Raw genomic sequence first — 25,536 nt, 5'->3', positions numbered from 1 at the left:
ACACTCGAAGCTGCACTCAAGGAATGCAAGCTGACAAGGGACAAACCCGTGTACAAACTAATACAAAGGCAAATCGAGGGGCAAGACTCGATGGGCGAAGCCGCACCGCGAGGGTAGAACGCTAGGGCTACTCACGAGGTATGATGATCATACCTCGATCATCGTGACACACAAGCAGGCAACTACGTAAGCAACTCGTGAGGTATGAGATCCTATACGGACTACGCCAGTGTAAAGGACGACTCACGAGGCATGGGGTTGCACCTCGATAGATCGATAAGCGTAAACACGTAAAGAAGCATACGACAAAGATAGAATACATGGATGAGCAAGGCATATGTACGAAGTGCGGCAACAAGGTAAAGACGAATGCATACAAAAGATAAGGGCAAGAGCAAGCACGACAACACAAGAAGGTAAAGCACGAGAAGTAAAGCAGAAGCAAGGCCATGGCGTATAAAGCGCGGGGCAACAAGTAAATACAGGAAGTAAAGTGCAAGAACGTAAAGGAGGACCAGGCATCCTGGAGAACAAGACAAACATAAGCAAGTAAATGCCAGGGCGCAAAGCGCGGGGCAGCAGGAAAGTAAAGTGCGGGAAAGTAAAGAGGACAAGGATCGCGAAACCGCGTCCTTGAGTTAAAAGACAGGAAATGTAAAGACAGGAATGAAAAGCCTAGGCACATATAGCGCGGCGGCAACAAAAAGGAAAGTGCGAGAAAGTAAAGAGGACAAGGATCGCGAAACCGCGTCCTTGAAGGTAAAAACATACGTATATATATTATACGTATACATATATCGTCCTCTTTTAGTTATCTTTCTTATTTTAGCATTTATCAGTTCATTGTCCTTTCACGCAAGAATCCCCTACCTTAAGGGGTTGCGGGTCCTCGTACGCATGCAGCGTAGGCAAAGAAGAGCTCGAGCCACAGAAGGTGAGCTGGATCCACCGTTCAACCTGGAGATCTCAGAACATTAGCATATGCCGAAGGTAAACAAGAAGCAACCAGGCAACCAGGCAACCAGGCAACCAGGCCTCTTGCCTGCAGGAGGCAGAGGCAGGAGCTCTGCATCCTGCAGACAAGGGTGCCAGAGGCAGGGGCCTCAACCCTGCTTGGCAACAGCAGCAGAGGCAGGGAGCAGGAGCTCCTTGTCTGCTAGCACAAGGAAAGGCAGGGGAGGGAGCAGAAGCTCCCTACCACACCTGCCACAAACAAGGCAGGGGGGAAACACCCCCTGTCAGAACACGAGACAGGGGCGCAGCCCCCTGCCGGTAGCAAGAACAAGGCAAAGGGGGCAAAGCCCCTTGCCGAAGAACAAACACCGAAATGCAGGGGGCAAGCCCCTGCCTGAAAACAGGAAAGCAAGGGGGCTCCACCCCCTACAGGGAAACAACTGGAGAGCAGGGGCTTCAACCCCTGTTGAGGAAAAAACAGAAGGCAGGGAGGAGCCTCTCCCCCCTACCGGAAACAACAAGGGAGCAGGGGGACTCGTCCTCTGCCAGAAGACAAATGCAGGGGGCCTCGCCCCCCCCCGCCTGCCAGGCAAACACAAAAAGGGAACAGGGGGGGGGGGGGGAGGAACCCCCTGTCGACAAAGCAAAAGAGGCAGGGGGCCGATCCCCCTGCCGAGAAGCAACGGAGGGCAGGGGGAACTTCTCCCCCTACCAAAAAGCAAAAGGAGTGCAGGGGGGCTCGCCCCCTGCCGGAAGACAAACACGAAGGTAGGGTGACCCCGCCCCCTACCGAGAAACAAGAAAAAGTGGCAGGGGTGGAACCCCCTGCCAAGAAGAGTCGACAACAGGGGGCTCAACCCCCTGTCGACCAACCTTAAAAAGGGAGGCAGGGGGTTTTAACCCCCTGCCAACAAGCTGTGATGACAAGGGGCTCAACCCCCCTGTCGATCAACCCCGCACAAAGGAGGGAGAGAGAGGAGGGTTATACCTCCGAAATCAGATAAGTCGTCAGGCCGGAAGGTCGAGGGCTACCGTCGGCTGAGACGCCTCGACAAGGGTGGCAACATCGCTGGCCAACAGGGCTCGAAGGTCACCGGCGCATGAGGTTGGTTGTTGCCGGAGCCGATCGTCGAAAAAAAAGAGGGTGGCCAATAGCAAGATGCGGGCAGTAGCAGGGAGGTACAACAGAGAGGAAGAAAGGGTGGTGGCCGGCGGCGATTCGCCGGCGTTGATGACACAGGAGACAACAAGGGGGAGGCGACGATCGCTGGCGGCTGCAACACCTAGGACGACGGTCGTGGCTGACGACGAGTCGTCGGTGCTCGAGGACTGCAAGGAGGATCGCTGGTCGTCGTCGGTTGAGGATGCCGGCTGCAAATCGTCGGCGGCTGAAGGGCTGCCAAGGACTTCGATCGCCGGTAGCAGCAAAGGTGGAGGGTCGGCTCGAAGGTCGCCGGATTGAGAGGGGAAGCGGCCGGACGGAATCGCTCGTCGGCGTCTCTGATCGCCGGCGGCAGCGTGAGGGGGGAGATCGGAGCAGAGGAGAGAGAGAAGGGGCGAGGGTTTTGAACCCTCGCCCGAGACACCTGGGTCTTTTTAAAAGACACAGGTTCTCGAGAGTTCGATAACCCGGGTCCGGGTCCAGCTTGGATCCGGGTCCGACAAGCCCAGACCCCCGACACGTGTCTGACACGTGCAAGGCACATGTCTGACACGAGTCAGACATGATTTTTTTTTTCACGGGCTTTACAGAAATTGGGCTGGGATTCTGATGAACCTTGTCGGATTCTTTAATCCGACAGCTTGAGCCCAAAATTCGTAGCATAAATGGGGTAGAAACTAAAAGGAATGTTGGAACAATCATTCCGTTGCTGTTGCACGAAAGGCAGGCTGATTTGCTAAAGGCAAATCAGTGTTGCCGTGGTGCTTTAAATGGGGATGAAAAAAAAAAGAAAAAAAAGGAAAAACTCGAGGAAACCACAAGAAAGAAGCGAAGTTGGGAGATTCTTACCTTGTTTACAGAGGATTCTGAGGGAAGGAAGAGGTTGATTCTCCTTCAGGGGAGACCAGAGAGAAGTCTGATAGCTTCACTTTGCTTGTAGGGACTCCGGAAGACGGGAGCAGAAGGGAGGAGGATAAGGAGAAAAGCTATGCGGGAATGATCGATGGTGAAGGATGATGGCGCTAATGGATCAGGTGAATAGTCGATTCTTTAGCCTTCCCCTATGGTTACTTATATAGGAGACGGAAGAAGGATCTGGAAGAGGGGGCGGCGGTTCGTTGGAGATGAACGGGGAGACGAAGACAAAGGTGGAAGGATGTTGAAAATGGACGGGCGATCTGCTGAAGAAGTAGATGGAGGGAAGAGGCGTACGGTGGTTGGGGATCTATGGTCATCCATGAAGGAAGAGGCGGATAAGGAAGGCGATGGAGAAACGGTTCGTAGGGAGAGAGAGCGAGAGGGAGTTCGTGAAGCGGGAAGGTGAAAGCCGTTGTGATTTTTTTGATTTTTCAAAAACAGGGTTCCTTTAAAAGAAATTTTTCTAAAAGGAGTTTTTACAACCTAAAAGGGGTCTCTAGACCGATCTTTTATACTTTTCTTTTCTATTTTGATTCTTTCCCACTTTTTTTCTTTATATTTTCTGTATATTTTTTTGTATTTTTGAAACCAAACTCTGAAACTATGGGAAAACAAGAGATTTAAAACTAATTTTTTTGTTTTTTTTTTAAATATTTATAAAAGAGGGGTTTTCTGAGAATTCAGATTTTGAATTTTTGAAATTTCCTCAGAAAATGGGTTTTGATCCAGATTTTGAGGAAATATTCGAGTTTTGAACCTCAAATCGAAAACTATAGGATAGTGGATCAAAATGGACACTGGATGGACTGTTTGAGTCTTTCAAAAACCTATTTTTGTCACTTTTGTAAATTTTTAAAAAAATGGATAACGAAGCTCAGATTTGGATTTTAACACGGGGTCCAGATCCAAAATCGAGTCAGATATAGAAAATGGATTTGATTCCAGTAAATCCGAGAAATAAACTGGATTTTAGATTGAAACTGACTGAATTATTCAGAAAATGGGGGTTAAGGGCAAAAAGGGAATATTTACAAAATTTTGAAAATTTTGGGGTGTTCACATATGGCGCCCCAATTGAACTCCCTTGAAATCAGCTAGGTTTTGAAAAAGTTTTCAAAAAGCAAAATCGCCACTTTCTAACTTCCTTAAAGCTAGGTACTTTAGCTAGGTTTTAGAAAAAGTAAAACCAAAAATTCAAAAATTGTCAAAAAGTAAAATCGCCCCCCTTGAGGTGCGCCTCTCCAAAGCCTTCCTTTTATTTTATTTATTTTCTTTCATTTTATTGAATAAACAAAGTGGGGCCCCACCTTGAGGTGGCACCACATGGAGAACCCCTTTAAAAAAAGCAAAACAAAATTTTAATTTTTTTTGAAAAGCGCCAAACTCGCCCCCCCTCTGCTTTTCCTAAAAGTTAGGAAAAACAAATTCACTCTTTGCTTTTCCTAACTGGTAGTCACTTCCTTTAAAGATCCCCCCTAGCCGACCTCTCCAGGCATCATCAAGGATCATCCATCATCCATTACTTTGCTGAAGATTCTCTAGCCACCTAAGGCATCCAGGATTTGCTCTTGACTCTCCCTCCTCTTTCTCTCTCCTACCACAGGCCCTTTTGGTTTCCTCCTTCTTCCTTCCACCTTCTATCAAACCCTTAAGGAGCAGCAGAATCTCCAGATAGCAGCAAAGCCTTGCAGAGGGTCGACCTACATCTTCCTTCCTTCAACCTAGCAGCTGGGTGATAGCCGAGTACCAAAAGACCGACCTCCATCGCCACTACCAATACCAAGGTAAATACCATTCACCTTGATAGTTTCCTATTTTCATAACGAAATGCGAATTTGTTGAGAACAATGGCTGTGAGTATGAATGAAAATCCAGATTCGTGAAGGGTATGAACTCACCATGTGAGCTTCTATTCCAGGAACCAAGTAGAAGGGTGATTCGTCCAAACCAATGGACCGAACCCCCTTTCCCAATGGTAGACATCAAACCAAATGGATGTCTCCTTGATTCATCTGCATCATATTATCATCATCATTCTGATTTTAGTGTTAGATGCATCTTACTAGTATTTTTATAATTCAGTTTAGCATACCATGCAAGTATTATTGTTTCGTTTTAACTTCTATGATAGTCTGATTTTTGCAGTCAGTCCACACGTTATTCAATGTTTGTATTTTATTCAAAAAATCCCCAAAAAATCATATAATGGGCAAATAATTGTTCTTGATATCTTGCAAAAAATATGGAATCATTTGAACTTATTTGCTTTATTCAAAATCCAAAACACTGAACCGGGTTTTAAGACCCGAAAAATGTTAAGCATGTTGGGTCCCAAATTGTAAAATCGAGATCTCTCTCATGGGAGATCCGATTACTGATCCAAAAAATGCAGCAGCCTCAAGATTGAATCTAGTATTTAATCTGATTTTATAAGATTTTTCCAAAATATTTTACTACCTGCCAAAAATCTAAGACCAGATGACACGTGTCAGAGCCTGGTATGAGCTCTTGAAACTCTGGATCAACTTGAGTCGATTGTTTCTCCCTGGGTATAACTCAAAATCTGGGTCTGTAAAAGAGGAATTTCATGTTTGGGATGTTGACTATTTTAGTCTGAATTTTTATAATTTTTAGAATAGATTTAGTCCTTTCAGTAATTTTAAAGTAAGTCTGCATTTTCGGCATTCATTCCTGACTCTCTGATTTATGTACCTTTTATCGTATTTTAATTTTTCTGCTAGTCTGGTAAAATGCTAAATTTGTAAACATGAAGTTGTTCGTCTGTATGACAGTAGTATCCTCTTAAATTTTCGAAAATTTTGGTGGCATATTACTATTTTTCATCTATTTTTATAGAAAATCCTGTTGAATTCTTGCGTATCAGAACTGGATCCCTACTACCTAACTCACTATAGATCAAATCTTGGGCTGTAAAAGCCAAAGTTGTTCATTTTTATATATGTTAGTAGTCTACAAAATATCAGACATTTCTATGGTGGATTGCTTTGCTATTATGTTTAAACGCTGTATTTGGTTCGCGCCCGCAGGCAAAATTTACATGTTTTAGAATTTTATTCAAAATTTTGCATTTAGATGATACAATTTCATGCATTTTTTTTCCTATTCTGTTCCTAAGAGTAGAGGGACGTTCTATGTTGAATTTGGCATGATTTGAAGGTCATTTGATATTCAGCTTAATCTTATCATCAAAATAGGACTCCAGCAGGACCCTGACCCAGGCGAAAAATAAGTGAAATTCACTATTACTGCCAAAATTTCAATATTATTTCTAATTTTATAGTCCCATCATGTTTAGCCGCATGTCATCATATCCCGTCATCAATTTCATCATCATTTGGTTCACTTTGAATTTCAAAATTCCCAAAAATTTATCAAAATCCCTTCAAAAACCCTAATTTTCAAAAGTATAACCTCGTTGTTAGGGCTATTTTGGTCATTTTGACCACAATTCTGAATTTCAAATCTTTATTACCTTATTTTTTGATATTTTTATGATTTCAAATCATATTCATATCGAGGAAGCATCAGATTGGGTTTATATCCAAGTAAATCCGATAATTTTTGGATATTATTGGAAAATTCTGGAAAAACCAACATATCTACACTAACCCAACTTTGAGTTTTGCAGGGACATTCGAGAGAAGGAGTTCAATTTCTTATTTCATTCTTTTTATTTCAGTAATGTAAATGTAAAATGATATTGGAATAAGAGTTACTTTTATGCTTAGAATAGGATGCATATCATATAGTTTATTTTTCTATAATATCCTGATATATGAATCATGCACTTTCTTTGAAAATCACCATGGCTGAACACGAATGGCACGTGCACCAACTCTTAGAGAGTTGATGAACTCGGTGGAGTCCGTATTTATGGCCATAGTCAGAATACGGACAAGACCCAGATTCAACATCTTCCTATTAGCCACACTCAGCCTACACTATTAGGCTACTTTCAAAAGTCATAGCATATTTCCCATTTTTTTAAAATGTTTTGGGATTAAACAAGTAAAATTCCAAACATATTTACGACCATAGTCAGAATATGTAAAGGATTTACCTTGATTTAATTCTAAAATGCACATTTTCCAATGAGTCCCTCAAAGATTTCCTGAGTATCTTCATAAAAGTGCATTCATCCATTTAAGTTAGTCTGCATCATGAGATTATATGCATCTCTTTTTGTTTTTCTCAAGAAAATCCCATTTTAAGAAAATCGATTTCTCAAGGATACCCTGAGATTCCTTAAAATTTCAATCCTCTCCAAGATTCTCAAAAGGATTCCTCATAAATTTCCAAGAGCCAAAATCGATTTTCAAATCCTCAAGTTCGGAATTCTCAGAACTTCCATTTCTTTCAAAAGGCTGGATTTCATTTTCCCAAGGATTTGCCATGTGTTTTCAGTGGTTTCTCAAAAACAAACAAAAAGGTCGATTTTCAAGTTGAGAATTCTAAAAAGGTATTTCTTCTCAGAATTATTTGCTTTCTTATGGTTAAAATTTCTCAAAATTCCTTCCCTTTTTCCCAGGATTTTCATTCATTCATGATTTCCCAAAGTACATTTTCCTTAAGTCTTCAAAGTTTTCTCAAGATTATCAAAATTATTAGGGTTTCTCTCAGAAATCGATTCCCCTTTCCTCTGAAATATTTCTCTTCCATTTTCCAGAATATTTACAAAAGCATACATCATATTTCTCAACGTGCATTTTACAAAATTTCATGGCACATGCTTGAATTCTATGTGCATTTAGGATAGAACATCAATTTTGGTAATTAAGTTAATCTAAACACTCTTTGATCCTTGGTTCGATTACCCCTAGTAAAGGCGCCAGAAACGGTCGAACCTTGTACCGACAGGCGAGCCCCATCCTACGGATTTTCCTGCTATTTTCAAAATGGAGGTAAGTATTTTCAAAACAATTTTCAAACTTTGGTCGAGTTTGACTCGCGAAATGTTTCCCCTCTCTCCTGCAGGAAAGGAAAAAAATTTACGATGATAACAGGGGCACTTTCTGTTATACAGTTATGCCGTTCGGGCTCAAGAATGCTGGAGCAACATATCAGCGCGTAATGGCCGTCATTTTTCACGACCAGATGCATAAAATCATGGACGCATATGTCGATGATATCCTCATGAAGTCCAAAGAGGAGGAAGATCACCTTGTAGCTCTCGATTAAGTTTTTAAGCGGCTCATTCTTTACAAGCTGAGGCTTAACCCCCAAAAATATATTTTTGGAGTTGAGTCAAGCAAGTTATTAGGATTTCTGGTTAGCAAGAAAGGGATAGAAGTAAATCCCGCTAAAGCCAAAGCAATCATCAACATGCCACCTCTGACTAATCTCAAAGAGTTGCGTAGCCTTCAGAGACACATGCAATCAATTCAACGTTTTATATCCAATTTGGCCATGAGATGCGAGCCTTTTAATCATCTACTCAGAAAAGGAGTAAAGTTCGAATGAGGACCAGAGTGTCAGCAATCGTTCAAACGTATCAAGAAGTATCTTCTCAATCCTCTTGTCTTGAAGCCGCCAGAATTGGGGAAACCTCTTTTGCTCTACATCTCAGTTAATCAAGTTGCCTGTGGTGTATTCCTAGCACAATATAAAGAAGGCAGCCTGATCAAGCATGCCACCTATTACGTGAGTAAGACTTTCATCGACTATGAGAAGAAATACTCTCAAATAGAGAAGACCTGCCTAGCCTTGGTCTGGATGTATCAGAAGTTGAGGCACTACTTGCTGACATCTGAAGTTAAGATCCTGTCAAAATTAAATCCTCTCAAGTACATTCTCGAGCAACCCTTTCTCAGCGGACGGATCGCCAAGTGACAAGTCCTACTAATGCAATATGACTTGGAATATGTCTCACAACAATCAATCAAAGGCCAAGCAATTGCAGATCAATTGGCCGACTTTCCTTTAACAGAAGAAGTGAAAGCCGAATATGACTTCCCCGATGAGCAGATATGCAATATCCAACAAGCTCCACTCTGGAGTTTATTCTTCGATGGTTCTAAAAACATAACAGAAATAAGAATCGGGATCTTACTGATCACGCCTGAGAAGGTGATGATCCCTTTTTCTCTCAAATTGGATTTTCAATGCACTCACAATATGGCTGAGTATGAAGCTTTGATACAAGGCCTAAAAATTCTACAAAACTTCAATGTCAAGAAAGTACACGCTTATGGCGACTCATTGCTCGTCGTCAATCAAGTTCAAGCAAAATGACAAGTAAAATATCAAAAATTGCTTTCCTATCAAAAGATAGTTTCAGCTCTTGCCAGCAATTTTGAGGAGTTTCAACTTTTTCATATCAAGAGAGACTTCAATCAAGTTGGAAACAGTTTAGCTAACCTCGGCTCCATTATGGCGTTAAAAAATAGAGAATCCTGTCGCTCTTTTGAAATTAGCAGACTTGATCAACCTGCCTTCCTCTCAATGGAACAAGTAAACCAGACTGAGCAAAAGAAGAAGCCCTGATATTACAATATCAAAAATTTCATAAAAACTGATAAATTTTCTCCAGAACTCTCGAAGAGAGAGCAGCAAGCGATTCAGCGTATGTCTACTTGCTATTTCATCCTTGCTAATGTTTTCTATCATCGTGGATTCAGTTCTGAATATTCCAGATGCTTAGATGAAGATGAAGCCAAAGAAGTCATGCGGGAAGCACACGAAGGCATTTGTGGTGGCCATGTCGGATACCAAACCCTTGTCAAGCAAATCATCCGAGCAGGATATTATTGAAAGACTATGCAACAAGATTGCTATCGCTTTGTAAAGAAGTGTGTGCAATGTCAGATACATGCACCAGCTATTCACGCACCAGCTGCATATTTGCAATTAGTCGCTTCCCAATGGCCATTTTCTATGTGGGCCTTTGATGTCGTAGGTCCCATCACTCCTTCTTCTTCAAATGGCCACAAATACTTTCTGGCTGCAACATAATATTTTACCAAATGCGCGGAAGCTGTCACTCTCCGTACATTAGAAGGTCGACACGTACTTTCATTTATCCACAAAAATATCCTTTGTCATTTTGGCATACCACACGACATCGTGTCAGACAATGACAGTCATTTCAAGAATGAAAGAATGAAAACTTTCTGCTCAAAATTCAAGATTCATCATCATTTCTCCGCTCCTTACTACCCTCAAGGGAATGGTTAGGCAGAAGCCACCAACAAGATTCTAATTCGTATCTTGGAGCGAGCAGTGGAAACAGGCCATGACTGGCATGAGAAGATCCATGATGCACTATGGGCATACAGGACCACCATCCGCACCCCAACTAATGCTACTCCATCAGAATTAGTCTATGGAACAAAAGTAATATTGCCCCTGCATGTTCAGAAACTCGCTCTAAAGTTCACATCACTTCTAGAGTTACCTCTCGATCATGATTAGCAACAACGACTGGTACAACTTGACTTGCTCGATGAAAGAAGGCTAAAAGCATCAGAGCACGCGCAATCCTATCACTAAAGGACAGCCAGACAATATACAAAATCTGTCATTAAAAAGAGATTCCGAGTCAATGATCTAGTGCTTAGATCCACAACTTATCTCAAGCATCGTTTAGGTGGCAAATGGTCACCAAATTGGGAAGGTCCATACGTCATCAAAGAAGTGTTACCCCGCAATTCATATCGGCTCATCAATGCCGATGGGGTAGAATTACCAGATCCCATCAATGTCAGACAGTTGAAAAAGTTCTATGCTTGAAGCACCTATTCTTCCCTTTGTAATCTCCTATTTCCCTCAATATTGATCAAATTTCTCTTTCCCAGTTACACTGAGCATTTTAATTTTTTATCTCTATCCAAAAATGTCCTATATGCAGGCAGGATAGACAAAACCTCTCATTTTGCACACAGGTGTACTCATGAGCATTAATTTGCATCTATTCATATTCATTTGCGTTCAAATACATGGATCAATGTTGACTTGCCCACTCGGGATAAAAGATAATCTCGAGATTCTGGCAATCAGTCCCATCACAATTCTCAAAAATCATGAAAGTGCCAGTCAGTCATTAGCATTGGCACATTTTCAAAATCCAGTGCTCGTACTGGTACATTTTCAAAATCCAGTGCTCAATATTGGTACTCTTCCAAAATCTAATCCTCATGTTAGTATCCTGCCTATCGATCGCATTAGTTGATCTCTCAGGTTCAGTCTTCATACAAAACTCTCATCAAAATTCAATTTCAATTTTGACCTTCGGGTCATTCAATTCTCAATTTTGACCTTCGGGTCACTCAATTCTCAGTTTCAACCTTCAGGTCACTCAACTGCCAACATCCAATTTCCAATTTCGACCTTTGGGTCACCCAATTTCCAATTTTCCCATTTCGACATTCGGGTCACTCGATTTCCAATTCCCAATTTCGACCCTCGGGTCAACCAATTCTAAATTTTGACCGCCAGGTCAACCAATTCCAAAGTTCGACCCTTAGGGTCATTCAAATCTCAATTTCGACCCTCGAGTTAACCAATTCCAAATTTTAACCGCCAGGTCAACCGATGTCAAACCTTCGGATTATCAATTCTATCTTAATCATTCGGACCCATGGGTCACACTCGCCAATCATGGTCATGCATGATTCAACCTTTGCGTCAGATTCATTCCACCAATTGGCTCAAAATCCAATTTCAATCATTCTCTTGCGAGAGACCCTTTTTATAGGGAGAGTTCGAGGGAGCTCGTTCTTTTCGCATGCTATCACTCTTTGTTCACTTAGCCCCTTTTTAGGGAAAGTTGAAGGGACTCGTGTCTTTGTGAACTGTTTGCAAAACAATCTTCCAATTTCACACAAGGAACCCTTTTTATAGGGAGAGACTCGACGGAGACTCGCTTTCCTTGTGCCCCCCCCCCCCCCCCCCCCCAATTTTCATACTAGGCCATCTCGTCATGAAGGACCCTCCTTTTAGGGAGAGTGTGATGGACTCGCTCCCTCATGACCCAACTATCGACCTCACTTCTTTCGGCCCCCTTTCCATAAGAGAAGCCTAACATTAGGGAGCTTTGACGAAAGCTTAATTTCTCTTCGAAAGTTTATTTTGCAAACACCTCCTCTTAAGGGAAGAGAGGAGTATTTCCAATTTTCCATTCACGTAAGGGCTAAGCCTGAATCTTCTCCTTTGGGGAAAGGAGAAGAGAATTTTTGTCATGAAAGCGTTAAATCAGACTTCAGATGCTCGCTTTCATCAAGGATTTCGGGAACATCCTATCAATTTGTCATCAAACACTTGTTGATTTCAAAATCTTTATTGCACAAATCTTTACCTCAGATTACCTTCAGTATTATTTCTAAAAGAGCAAAACTTTTGCGAAGAAGGATTCAAAATTTAAATTCTTTCTACTAGCCAACCAAATGAATGAAGGATAAACCCTCGATATGGCCAAGCAAAGAAAATTCAATATTGTCGTAAAGCCATAAGTGATTGATATTGACAGTAGTTATGGCATATCTTTAAAGACAATTCTTATAAAAATGAGGCAGTGGAAATATCTTGAGCGATAAAAAGAATTCACTCAATCCATATCTTCTCAGTCATTTAAGCTGTAATCAAATTTCTGCAAAAGGGATCTCTCAATCATCGTCAAGTTGAAGACTGGTGGATGAGTTAGATCCCCGGGACCAAAGAAGATTTGGATCATCTCCAAGATGAAAGAGTTTGTGACAGATCCTTCCAGGGAAAGTTTAGAGCACCATCAAGTTGAAGGCGAATGCGATGAACCTCCCAACAATCCCTAAAAGATATCTGATTTCTGCTATCCTCGAGAAACTTCCGACCAATGAGCCAATACCATCAGTATATGTCCTGAAACAAAGAAGGCTCAGAACATCTCCAAGTTGAAGGAGTTTGTGACATACCCTTCCCAAAATGAAGAATGATGTAATAAGCTTCTCCCCCAAAACCCAAGAGAGCTCAAAAGAGTGTGAAAAGATAATCATGAGAAAGCCCCAAGATATCAAACTGCCAATTCTGCCAAGAATTTTCTTTGACTTTGTGAAATTCTATTATCAATATTTTTTCACCATTTGTTTCCACAATGTTAATTCTTTCTTTCATGTTCATATCAAGGAAAATTACTTCCTTGAAGAAAGCCAATCGCAAGCAATTCGAATTTGAATCTTGATTCTACGAAGTTAACCCGATTGAAGGTAATACCTCAGGTAGAAAAGAGGAAATATTTTTGCACCAATGTGCATCATTTTCAATTATTTTGAATCAACAATAATTTTCAACATTTTAACAACATTTTCTAGCTATCTCGGCAGAAAATGAGAGTTCGATGTTCGGTTTGACGCATCCTGACACCGTTTTCATCCCTCTTTAGGACTTGATAATAGGAGTTTTCAAGATTCCTTCCCTTCTTTTTATAATCTAAGCGCCCGGGTGTAAACACCCCAAATTTTTCAATTTTTTTTAAATATTCCGCTTTTGCCCTTGGCCCCCGTTTCCTGAATAATTGAGTCATTTTCACTCAAAATTCCAGTTTATTTCTCGGATTTACAGGAATCAAATCAATTTTCTATCTGACTCAATTTCGGATCCAGATCCAGTATCAAAATCCAAATTTGAGCCTCGTTATTTAATTTCGAACCAAATTTACAAAAATGTCAAAATAATTTTTGATAGGCTCAGATCAATCCATCCACATCTAAACCCGTTGTCTAAGAAAATTTCAAAACTTTTTCTCTTTCTGTAAATATTTCTCAAAAATACAAAAATAGTTTTTAAATCCCTTATTTTGCCTAGATTTTAGAATTTTATTCCAAAAGCACCAATATATATATATATATATATATAAATTACAATAAAAAAGAACAAAAATGAGAAATAACGAAGAAAATTACAAAAAAAAATGGTTTTGAAAAAAAAACCCTTTTGAGAAAACTTTCGAAAAAGCCCTTTTTAATAAAAATTTTCTCTTTACCCTAACGGCACTCTATGGCGAACGATAGAGCTTGCCCGACCTCTCTTTTCTCTCTCTCTCCGATCATCTCTCTCTCTCGCCCGAACCCTCCATCGCCAACCCCCATGTGCATCCTTCTTCATCTACCCTCTGATCATCACCATTCCACAGATGAGCCATCGATCTCCAACCGTCTTCCCTTCCCGATCCTTCCACCCCTTCCATAAAAGGGGCACAAGGGGGGGAAGCCCGATAATCAAGTATTCACTTCGTTACCCTCTTATGCTTCTCCCCCTTCCATCTTCTCCATTCTTACTTGCCAACCTTCCTAAGAAACCCCCCCACTTTCAGAGTCCCAGCAAACAAACAGAAGGAAGCTGAGTTCTGCAGCAGGGTCGTGGTCTTCTCTCGCTTCAGCCTTCAGAAACTCTTGCAAACAAGGTAAGATCCCCCCCCCTGTATCTCTGAGTTTTTTTTTTCTGGTTTCTCATAATAATTTTAACGCCTCTTTAGAATTCAGTTTCTTATGTTCTTACCGTCATTATCTGGTTGCACATATTTCTTTATCTGCCTTCTAGTTTCCAATATCCATCTCTGTTTCAAGCTTATGGTAGATTTTCGGTTTGGTCTTTCCTTACATACTGAGGATCGACGATGCCTCGCAATGGCATCGCCGATCCATCTGGGTTTTGAATTCTATCTCTGCATTTATTTCACCTTTTTCCCTTTTGATTTTTCCGGTTTCTCTTTCATTTTTCCTGTTTTTTTTTTAACCCCATTAACGCACTATGGGTGATGGTGGGTTGCTCATAACAACTTCAACGCACCCCTTGCAACAATAACAGAATATTTATTCCAACAATCCCTTGTGTTTACTGAGTTTCTCTTATTTTTCGATTGAATACTTGTTCATACTTGATTTTCCCGTCATCTGTTCACGGATGATTATCTAATTCGTGTTCTCTTTTTTTTTGTTCATTTTACTTTATTTGTTGATTTGTTTTTGGTTTGCATTTTCGTTCTGGTTTTAATTTTTTTTTATTGTGATTCCCTTTTCTTATTTCAATTAGTGGTTGTTCCCCGGGTAAGTGTTTGACTTAGTGCATCCTTACATTCACGTAGTTGTGTTAGTGTGATAATATAGAGTTGAAATATTGATGGGCAAGGATATCTCATATTCAATCATGCTCTTTATCTGTCTTCTGTCAAGCAAATCAAGCATCCTGTTTCATGCTCAAACTCATTTAAGGATTTTTTTTTTCTGTAAACATTGTATTGTTTTATATTTTGTCATAGCAACTCACTCCAGCACATTTGCAGCATATGTTCGACCATTTTGCAACCCATATTGTCACTATCTACCACTGCTACAATTCATGTACAACATTCATTTTTTTTCATAAGCATTGATGCCCTACCCTGTGGCAGCCTACAGCAATAGATTCATTTGCAGGCTTACATTTGCATTTCCAGTGTCATTCTTTTTCTATACAGATTCTATCACTCACCCCTTCATAACCCCACCTGTGTGTCAAGTTCAATACATAGGTAGATCTGATTTTGTTTTAGGTTTATCAAGCAACCTAGCCAAGACCCAATCCAGCTCCAATCAATCGTTTAAGGTTCTGGTGCAATCCCTGTGCCAAAAATATTTTCCAATTCCTGACTTCGATTACTTGCTGTAAATATTAGCAATTCAGTAGGGCAATAGGAATTGATGTGGCGGTAATCAAAGGAATGCTGAGAACTAGTGAGTCAGAGTTACAATATGTGAATCTTGCCATAGGACCTGAAGGTGCGACCACCAGAGAGCCAAGAGTTGCTGTCTAGACTTCGGTTTTGATAGGATCAATACAATCATCTCTGTACCATTTACTTAGCTTCGTCATAGTTTAGATAATTTATTGCTGGGTCAAAATTCGGGTATAGATTTTCTTTGTGTTGTTGTTCATACGTCGGTCTGCCATTGAATGTGCTATATATCTCTCTTAATTGCATTTCATGATGAATGGATTCTCTCCGACATCATTACGTCAACTGATGTATCCTGAGATCACTAGAAGGTGATTTTGCCAAATTCTTTGCATTAGGCACTCATGTTTTCATTCCCATTGGTGTTTGGCCCCTCTTTCATTACTACAATATCAGTTATAAGAGTTTATTTAAGCTCAACATACCCCAGCATCATCCATCACATACTCACTGTGCACTGTAGGTGCATGACACTACTTTGCACTCATTTTGAACCTTCACAATCACCACTGTAGCACTCCACTTGCATAGTCATATCATCAGCTGCATCCACCACAGCCATTTGCAGTTGCCACCTGCAAATGACACTATTTAGGTTTGTCTATCTCCTGCGCTTGCTTCATGCATTGCCCCTCGCATGCCAATTGCAAATCAGACTTGCTGAAACCCTGTACCTGCCATATTTTTACTAAGTTTGTGTAAGTTCAGTAGTATGTAGGTCCAGCATCTCAGTAAAACCTATGAATCCAATTCACTGATCTCACACAACTGTGAAAGTCCCCTATTCTTTTCTTATGAAAACATGTATATATATATGTGCCTTTAGGTATATTTCTTCATATACATTCTCATGTACATCTAGATAGATCCATTCCCACATGTATACAGTTAACCCTATACATCTCATGTGCATTCTTCATCTTATATATAAAGTGTTATTTTCTTTTCCATATACATTTTCTACTTTATACTAACACTTGATTTTTGCAGGAAATGTGCAAAGAGTATCATTTTTCTTTTTTTCTTTTTTTAATGTAACTCCAATTCCTCTGAATAATGTAATAGCTAGACTATAATGACAATTTCTACATTTTAAGCATTAGATTAGAATGTATGAACATACATATCTTAGAAAACTTCACAAATGGAAACACGAATGGCACGCGCACCATTTTATAAAAGGTGATCAAATTCTAAGTTGATGATTTGCATCAATGACCATAGTCAGGGTGTGAACAAAACTTATGGTTTTCATCTTTTATGGAATAATATTGGATCCACACTGGATCGTTTTAAAAAATCATCATATTTTTAAATATTTTCCTCTTTTATTAAAGTCTAACTTAAAGTTAATTGAAAGTATATATCAATGGCCATAGTCAGGATATATTGAGAGTTAATTTCATTTTAAACTCTATAAAAGGACCAAAATATGTTTCATTATTCACCAGAATTTAAATATAGATTATTATATAATGCATTCAATGACCATAGTCAGGAATGTATTATATCTTCAATCCTATTTCAATTCATTTAAAAAATGAAATATTCTTTTCAAAACCAAACTTCAAATTCTTTTTCATTCATCATTCGGGATAGAATTATATCATATTTTCAAAACATTCTTTTTCAAAATCTAAGTGATCTTAAGATGATTCTTCAACTATCTTCTTCACTTCTCAAATCAATCTTCAATTCTTATAAATTCAAATTCTTCTTTCTTTTCTCAAAATTCTACTTCAAAGTCCAAATTGACTTTGAAATTTCTAATTCATTTTATATTCAAAATTCAATTTCCAATTTAAATCAAATTTCAAAGTTCAATTCAACTTTGAAATTCCAAATTCATTTCCAAGATTCAAATTCAAATTCAAATTCAATTTAGCATTTTGGATCCAATTTTCAAAGTTCAATTCCTGATTCATCTTCTGATTTCAAAACTCAAGCTTTAAATCAAGTTTATCCTTTATTTTTCATTGAGTCTTGATTCTCAATTTAAAATCAAAGTTTTGAGATTGATTCTGAATCTCAAAATTCAATTTTTCCTAAGTTTTAAATTCAAATCTGGATTTCCAAAATCCAGATCCATTAACAAGTCCCATTTGGATTTTCAAAATCCAATTCCATCTTGGATTCTAGATTTAAAAGCCAATTCCACCTCGGATTTAGATTTTCAAATCCAACTCTATCATGGATTCCAGACTTCGAATCCAATTTCATTTAGGATTCTAGATTTCGGATTCAACTCCATTTTTTGGATCCAATTCCACTTAGGATTCCAGATTTTGGATTCAACTCCATCTTGGATTCCAGACTTCGGATCCAACTCTATTTTTTGGATCTAGATTTTCGGATTCAATTCCATCTAGAATTCCAGATTTTGGATTCAACTCCATCTTGGATTCCAGACTTCGGATCCAAATTCCATTTAGGATTTCAGACTTCGGATCCAATTCCATTTAGGATTCCAGATTCTGGATTTAATTCCATTTTGGATTCTAGACTTCGAATCCAATTTCATTTAGGATTCCAGATTTTGGATTCAACTCCATCTTGGATTCCAGACTTCAGATCCAAATTCCATTTAGGATTCCAGATTCTAGATTCAGTTCCATCTTGGACGCCAGATTTTAGATCAAAAACCCATTCCAGATTTAAGACCAAAATTCCATTCTAGATTTCAAATCTATTTCTCAAAATCTGAATTCAAATTCAATTCCAGTTTTAGGTCTTGAAATTCAAAATTTTCTTTTCAAAATTGATTCTTGAAAATCGATCCAAATTCAAAGTCCATTATGACTTTGAAAATTCATTCTTATTTCAAAATTCCAACTCTAAATTCCTTTTCCAATCATTTGAAGACTTATCTTTCCAAAAATTCTCATCACTCCAAGACTTGGAACTTCAAGTCTTCTTCCAGATCTATTTCAAATCTCAAGTTAGATTCAAAGTCTAACTTCTTCAAACCAATTTCAACCCTCTGAATCATTTCTTCACTCCATTATCAAATTTATTTCAGAATCACTTGAAAAATCCAAAAATTTCTAAACTATTTTCTCAAAAGCATACATCTCTGCATTTGCATCGCACAAGCATGATTTTTTGTGCATTCTAGACTTAGAATAAATTCTTAGATGATATTTAGGCAAAGCAAAAGGCATAAATTCGATCCTTGGTTCGATTACCCTTAGTAAAGGCACCAGGAATGGTCGAACCTCTTACCGACGAGCAAATCCCGTCTCTCCCATTTTCCCGCAAATATTTCAAAACAGAGGTGAGTAAATTTTTGAAACATTTTCAAAATTAAGGTCAAGTGAGACCTTCGCAAAAGACTTCATCTCTCTCTCTTCTCTCTTTTATCTTCTTTTTTGTCTTTTATTTCCCTTTCAAAAAGGGAAATAGAGGTTAGAAAGGAAAAGAGAAGGAAGACAAGGAATACAAGAGAGGAAAAATTTTGCGATGATCACACCATCTCAAGGTGGGCTCCACATGGTTTTGAACAAAGCAAAAGGCAAAAATTGCCCTAGGGTGGTGCCACCTCAGAGAGGGGCGGCTCCGACTTTTTAGGTCTTTTTAAGAAACCTAGAACCTAATAAAAAGCAAGCCTAATGTGGCGCCACCTCAGGGTGGCTCCACATTTTTTGTTTGGAAAAAAATATCTTTATTTATTTAAATTTTTTTTTTTGGGGAGGGGGGGCGCTACCTCAAAAAGCGCGGCTCCTCTTTTTTAGGATTTTAAAAAAGCAAGACCTATCTTTAAAGAAGATCCAAGGTGGTGTCACTTTAGAGTGGGCCCCATGGAATTCAAATTTTGAGAAGGTGCCACCTCAGAGTGAGGGAGCTCCTCCTTTCTAGGTTTTTTCAAAAGCTAAAAATAAAAACCTAATTCTGAAGAAGGGCTAATATGGCGCCACCTCAGGGTGGACCCCACATTACCTTTTTATTGGTTGGAATTCAAAAACACAGACTAAAAGGGAAAAAGCAAAACTTCTTTTTGAAATTTTCATAAAACCTATACTAATTTGGCAAATAAGAAACAAGATTCGACCTAATTATAAAAAAAAATTTGTAAGAAGGTGGTAATTTTGAAGACCTAGGGGTTGGAAATTGATTTCAAAAGAGTTTGAAGTTCAAATCTAGATTGAAAAAATTGAAATCTAAGAAGTCTGGACCTTGAAATGACATGTTGTGCAGTGAAATGATATGAATTGTTATGCGATGATATACAATGACATGTCTCAGGGAATTCAATTCTGAATGGAGAATTGGAGATTTCAATCCCCTGATATGAATAAGACTTTGAAAATTCGCAACTAGAGGTGAATTCTGAGCCAAAAATAGGGAAATTTTAGGGTCTGGAGATGAAATTTGGACTTCTGCAGAGTCCAGGCTAAAAAATTTACCATTTTGCCCCTCTGGCAATCTCGGAGAACTAGTAGTGATGATTGGTGGAAGTGTCGGGGAGGTCAGTGAAAATTTGGAATATTTACAGATGCCCCTCTTTGCTACTAAGCCGATTTAGGACCGAGCTTAGTGGCAAAGAAAACACACCAAATTTGGGCTATATAAAATGCCCTAGTGTGATCATTGCAAAATTTTTTTCTCTCGTTACTTCTCTTCCTTCTTTTTTCCTTTCTAGCCTCTATTTCTCTTTTTGAAGGGGAGATAAAAGATAGAAAAGAAGAGAGAAGAGAAAGTGAAAGAAGAAAGAAGAGAAAGAGGAACTCTTTTGCAAAGGTCTCACTTGACCTAAATTTTAAAAATATTTTAAAAAGTACTCGCCTCCATTTTTGAAATATTGCGAGAAAATTGAGAGACGGGGTTCGACCATTCCTGGCGCCTTTACCAGGGGTAATCGAACCAAGGATCGAATTTATGCCTTTTGATTTGCCTAAATATTATCTAAGAATTTATTCTAAGTTTAAGAATGTACAAAGAATCATGCTTGTGCAATGCAAATGCAGAGATGTATGCTTTTAAGAAAGAATATTTCAGAAGTTTCAGGATTATCTAAGTGGTTTTGGAATAAGTTTGAAAATATTGTGAAGAAATGTTTTTAAAAGGTTGAACTTGATTTGGAAATCTTGAGGTTTGAATGCAAAACTTAGAAGTTAAAATGAATTTGAAAAGATAACTTGAAATTCTTAAATTGAAATCGTATTTGAAATTAGAAAGACTTGAAAAATGGCTTTAAGCTTGTTTTTGAAGAAGAAAGATTCAATATTGAAGATAAGAATTTAAATAGAACTTAGAAATAAGAATGGGACTTGAAATTGAGATTGAATATAAATTTGAAATTGAATTTAGATTTTAAAATAGAATTTGAAAACTGGATTTAGAAATAGAATTTAAATTTGGAAATGAATCTTGATTTTGAGATTGAATTTAAAAACTGAAATTGAATTTGAATTTCAAAGAAGGAATTGAAATCTTTAAAGAAAATGGATTTTGAAAATAGAATTGGAATTGAAATCTAGAATTTGATTTAAGGTTGGAACTGGAGTTGAGAAATCCAGATGGAGATCGAAAATGGATTTGAATTTTAAAATAAAGATGGAAATAAAGAATTTGAATGTAGAAAATGAGAGTTTGAGATGGAATTTTGAAAGAGATGAATTTGAATTGGAAAATAGAGATTGAAAAAGGATTTGAAAAGATATTTTGAAAACTTATCTCAAAATCACTTGGATTTTTGAATTTATTAGAAGATATGATGTAATTCTATCCTAAATGATGAATGAATTAAAAGGAATTTGAAATTGGATAGTGAAAATCATATTTCATTCTTTAAATAAATTGAAACAAGATTGAAGATATAATACATTCCTGACTATAGTCATTGAATGTATTATATAATAATCTGTATTTAAATTCACATGAAGAATAAAATACATTTTTGTGCCTTTATAGAGTTTAAAATGAAATTAACTCTCAATATATCCTGACTATGGCCATTGATATATATTTTGAGTTAATTTTAAGTTAAACTCTGATAAAGGAAGAAAATATTTGGAAAAATATGATGATTTTTGAAAAGTGATCCAGTGTGGATCCAATGTTATTCCATAAAAGATAAAAATCCTAAGCATTGTCCACATTTTGACCATGGCCATCAATGTGGATCATTTGCTTAGGATTAATTACCTTTTATTAGAATGGTGCATGTGCCATTCGTGTTTCACCATGGTGGATTTTTGGAATAAAAAGGAAAAATAATATGAAACAAGTAATCCTAGAAAGTATGCATGCTCATACATTCTAATCTAAACTAGAAAATAAAATTTTTCATTAATATCTAGCTATTACAACCTTTAAACTGAATTTGAAATTGAAGTTAACATTCCTAAGCTAAAAGATCATTTTCCACTTCCTGCAAAATAGAGTTAGAATATATATATATATATATATATATATATATATATATATATATATATATATATATATATCAAAGGGCCTATATATGTCTATATGAACATGATGTATATATGAGAGGTGTATACATAGGCAAATGCATATATAATTTTTTTTTTTTATGGAAGCCTACATCCTAATGAAGATGCATATGAAATGAGAAGTGAAAAGATGAGATGTAAGTGAGGTTTGGCAAAAGGGGTGTGTGTGCATGTGAGGGTGCAGGAAATCATAGTAGCTACTGTGGATGTAAGGTGTTGGAAGGGTGCTAAGAAGGTAGAAGTGAAAGGGGAAAGGTGTGACACGCATGAGGTGACTAGGTGGATGATATAGGAAGTGGGTGCTGATGAAGTGTAGTGCAGCAAATAAGTGCTACAATAGGTTTGAAACAGTAGGTAGCAAATGAAAATGCAGTGAATGTTGATAATAAAGTGCAACTGTGAAAGGGAATTAATGTAGCATGTGGAGTGTGCTATATAACAGGTGGTGAACAGTATAGCTTATAGGAAACAACAAGTATGCTGTGTATTGGGAGGGTGATGTGGTAATGATGTAACAGGTATACAGGAGATTAAAGTGAAGATGCAACCGTGCATAAGGTGTGGCTTGTGAAGGAATGAACATGGCATGCATATATAGCAACATGCTTAGGGGTGAATGGATATTGTTCAAAATGTAGTTGTGAATAGTGAACAACAAGGTGAGCAACAAGGTGGTGCCTTGCTGTTAGTAAAGTGCTATGTAATAAATACTAAAAAGGGGGGGGGGGGACTGAAGGAGTAAGCTTGTAGGGTGAATAAATGTGAATCTGTTGTAAGCACAACAGTAGAAGAACATAGATGGTGGCTGGGCTGCGATGTAATGAATAGTGGATAGCCACTATGCTATGAAAGTGGCGATACAGGTGCATAGTCTACATATGGGATTGAAGATGTGGTGGGCTGTAGCAACAGGTGACAAGGTGTGTAGGTGCTAATATGCTACAGGGAATAAATGGTAGATGAAGGAATACTATGACAGTGGAAGTGATGGCAATCATGCTAGGTGAGGTAGCAGAAAAATGCAAGCAATGAGGGAGTGACTGTGGCAGGTAATGTACAGGTGGGTAATGCAATGTGAAGTGCAGGGATATACACAAGTGAGTGATGGTGCTGTGAAAAGCATGATGAAATGTGCAGGTGACAGGGGATGGCCATTACAGCAAAAAAAAAATGAAGGTACTGGTGGTGTAGTGCTGTAACGGTATACCTAAGAAACTACAATCACTGAAATTCTCTGTGAAGTGCAGATGATGTGATTTAGGTGATAGGGATGATATAATGTACTGTGGTAACAGGTAAGTAGAGGGGTGGAAATATATGACAAGGGATATAATACTTGGGATGCTGGGAATTGTATGTGAGGTGGTATGTTGAGAATGACTAATGAAGATGAAAAGTTGGTGCGTTGTTGCATTTCCCCAACCAGAGGAATAGAAGTCACTACGGGACTGTACATATCCAGAAGCATTTGTGCTCCTCATGACAAGCTACCTTTCATCCTGATGGAATGGAATATCTGAACTGAAATTAACATTAAAGGACCTGGGATATCCTTGAATATCCTTCAATGCAACTGCTGCTGCATCTACACCACTGAACTCAACAAAGCACCAAAATCTTGGGGAAAAACTTGCCCTTGTTAATCTGATAATGGACTCAACACACCCCATAGCAAGACTGCATACAAAAATGATTTCATCACCCATTAAGAAAGGAGAATCAATACCAGACAAGCTAATCCTTAGCGTGTTTGATGGTACTCTGTCCTGGTCTTTTAAAAGCACTTATGTGAAAATTTCTGGGTTGCTGAGTAATGTTGTATTTTCCACCTAGAGATGAGAACATTTTAGACATAGAATAATCATTTATGCTACCAAATATTGCTTTGACATATGATGGCTCAACCAAACGGTTTTGTGAGATTTGGGGCTATTTGTTCTAAACTCATCATGTATTGGAATAGGCTCAAATCTTGCACTATCCAAGCGTGATCTTGCAACATCTGCAGAGAAATCTACCAAGCAACATCCATTTTGTCAGATTTTTTTTTTCAATTAATGCGTTCTCCAAACCTTGAGCATGCACCAAGTATCGCTTCATCTTCTGATGTGGACTATTGCAGCAGTAGCTTCTCCAGCAGTTTGAAATTTGAACAATAATGCACCTTCACTGGGAAAATCAATAACCAGGTGAGGTCTGATTGAGCATACCACAATCAAATCGTGAAGCATCTCTTCCTGGGAATACTGGTTGGTTACTTTGTGGACATAAATATGGCAACTATTTTCCAACTGCGACACCACTAGCGACTTCCCTGCTACCTAACCCTGCACCTAAGAATCTTATACGAAGGAAGGTATCCCAGACAGAAGACCCTCGCATACATTCACGAGCTTTTGTAACACCTAATATGTACCAAACTCTCTGTTATATCATGTCCAATAAAACCAGACTAAAGTCGTTTTGAAGCAGAGAATTACATCCATGGCAACAGGATCTCTGTCCAACTACCATGTAACGTGACCAGGTTGATATTGAACGAGATTGTAGATAGAATGGTTGTGTTGAGTGTGTGTAGGTGTAGGTGTGGGACTGAAGTGATAAAAAAAAATAATGTTGCAGGTGGACAGCCAATCTGTTGATGGACAAAGAATAAATATGCGATGATGAAAATGCAACGTCAAAACAGAAGACCAATGGCAATAAAATCCTATGCTAATGTAACTAATATCATACAGGAGGTTGAGGAAGCTGGTCTAGGATTTCTCCGGCCAATTGAAAAGAGAAAAAGAAAAGAAAGGGGGGGGGATCGGTGATGCAAATGAATGCTATGAGGTTATGATGCTATACAACTGAAATGATGCACGATAAACAAAGTGAATGCCGATGTTTGGGCAGCCAATGAAATCATGAAGTAAACTTAATCAAAATGCACAAAATCTTAATGACATGCTGTTAAACAATGAAGAACTACAAAATAGGTAATGGTAAACGTTATCAGATGCAGAAAGATGAAATGTATGAAACGACGATTAAAGAAGTGTAGCCAACAAGAATGGTCTTTAAAGATGTGCCATAGCTGCAATCAATATCAATCACTTATGACTTTGCGACAACATTGAATTTTCTTTGCTGGCCATATCGAGGATTTATTCTTCATCCTTTTGGTTGGCAAATAGAAAGAATTTGGATTTTGAATCCTTTTTGCAAAAGCTTCACTCCTTTTGGAAGTAATACGGAAGGTATTCTGAGGTAAAGTCTTGTGTAATAAAAATTTTGAAATCAACAAGTATTTGACGACGAATCGACAAAATGTTCTTGAAATCCTTGGTGAAAGCGAGTATTTG

At 38.5% G+C, this 25,536-nt stretch overlaps 1 pseudogene; it reads left to right on the top strand.

Moving 5' to 3' along the window:
• Nucleotides 1–3,119: 3,119 nt before the first annotated feature.
• The window catches only part of LOC149849153 (peptidyl-prolyl cis-trans isomerase CYP71 pseudogene), a 118,252-nt pseudogene continuing 95,835 nt past the window's right edge, over nt 3,120–25,536 (top strand).

This window comes from Nuphar pumila, chromosome 1 (genome assembly GCF_984573655.1).
Source record: "Nuphar pumila chromosome 1, dmNupPumi1.hap1.1, whole genome shotgun sequence".
NCBI lineage: Eukaryota > Viridiplantae > Streptophyta > Magnoliopsida > Nymphaeales > Nymphaeaceae > Nuphar > Nuphar pumila.
Note: the sequence above shows the minus strand (reverse complement) of the source record. Positions and strands in the feature narration are given on the sequence as shown.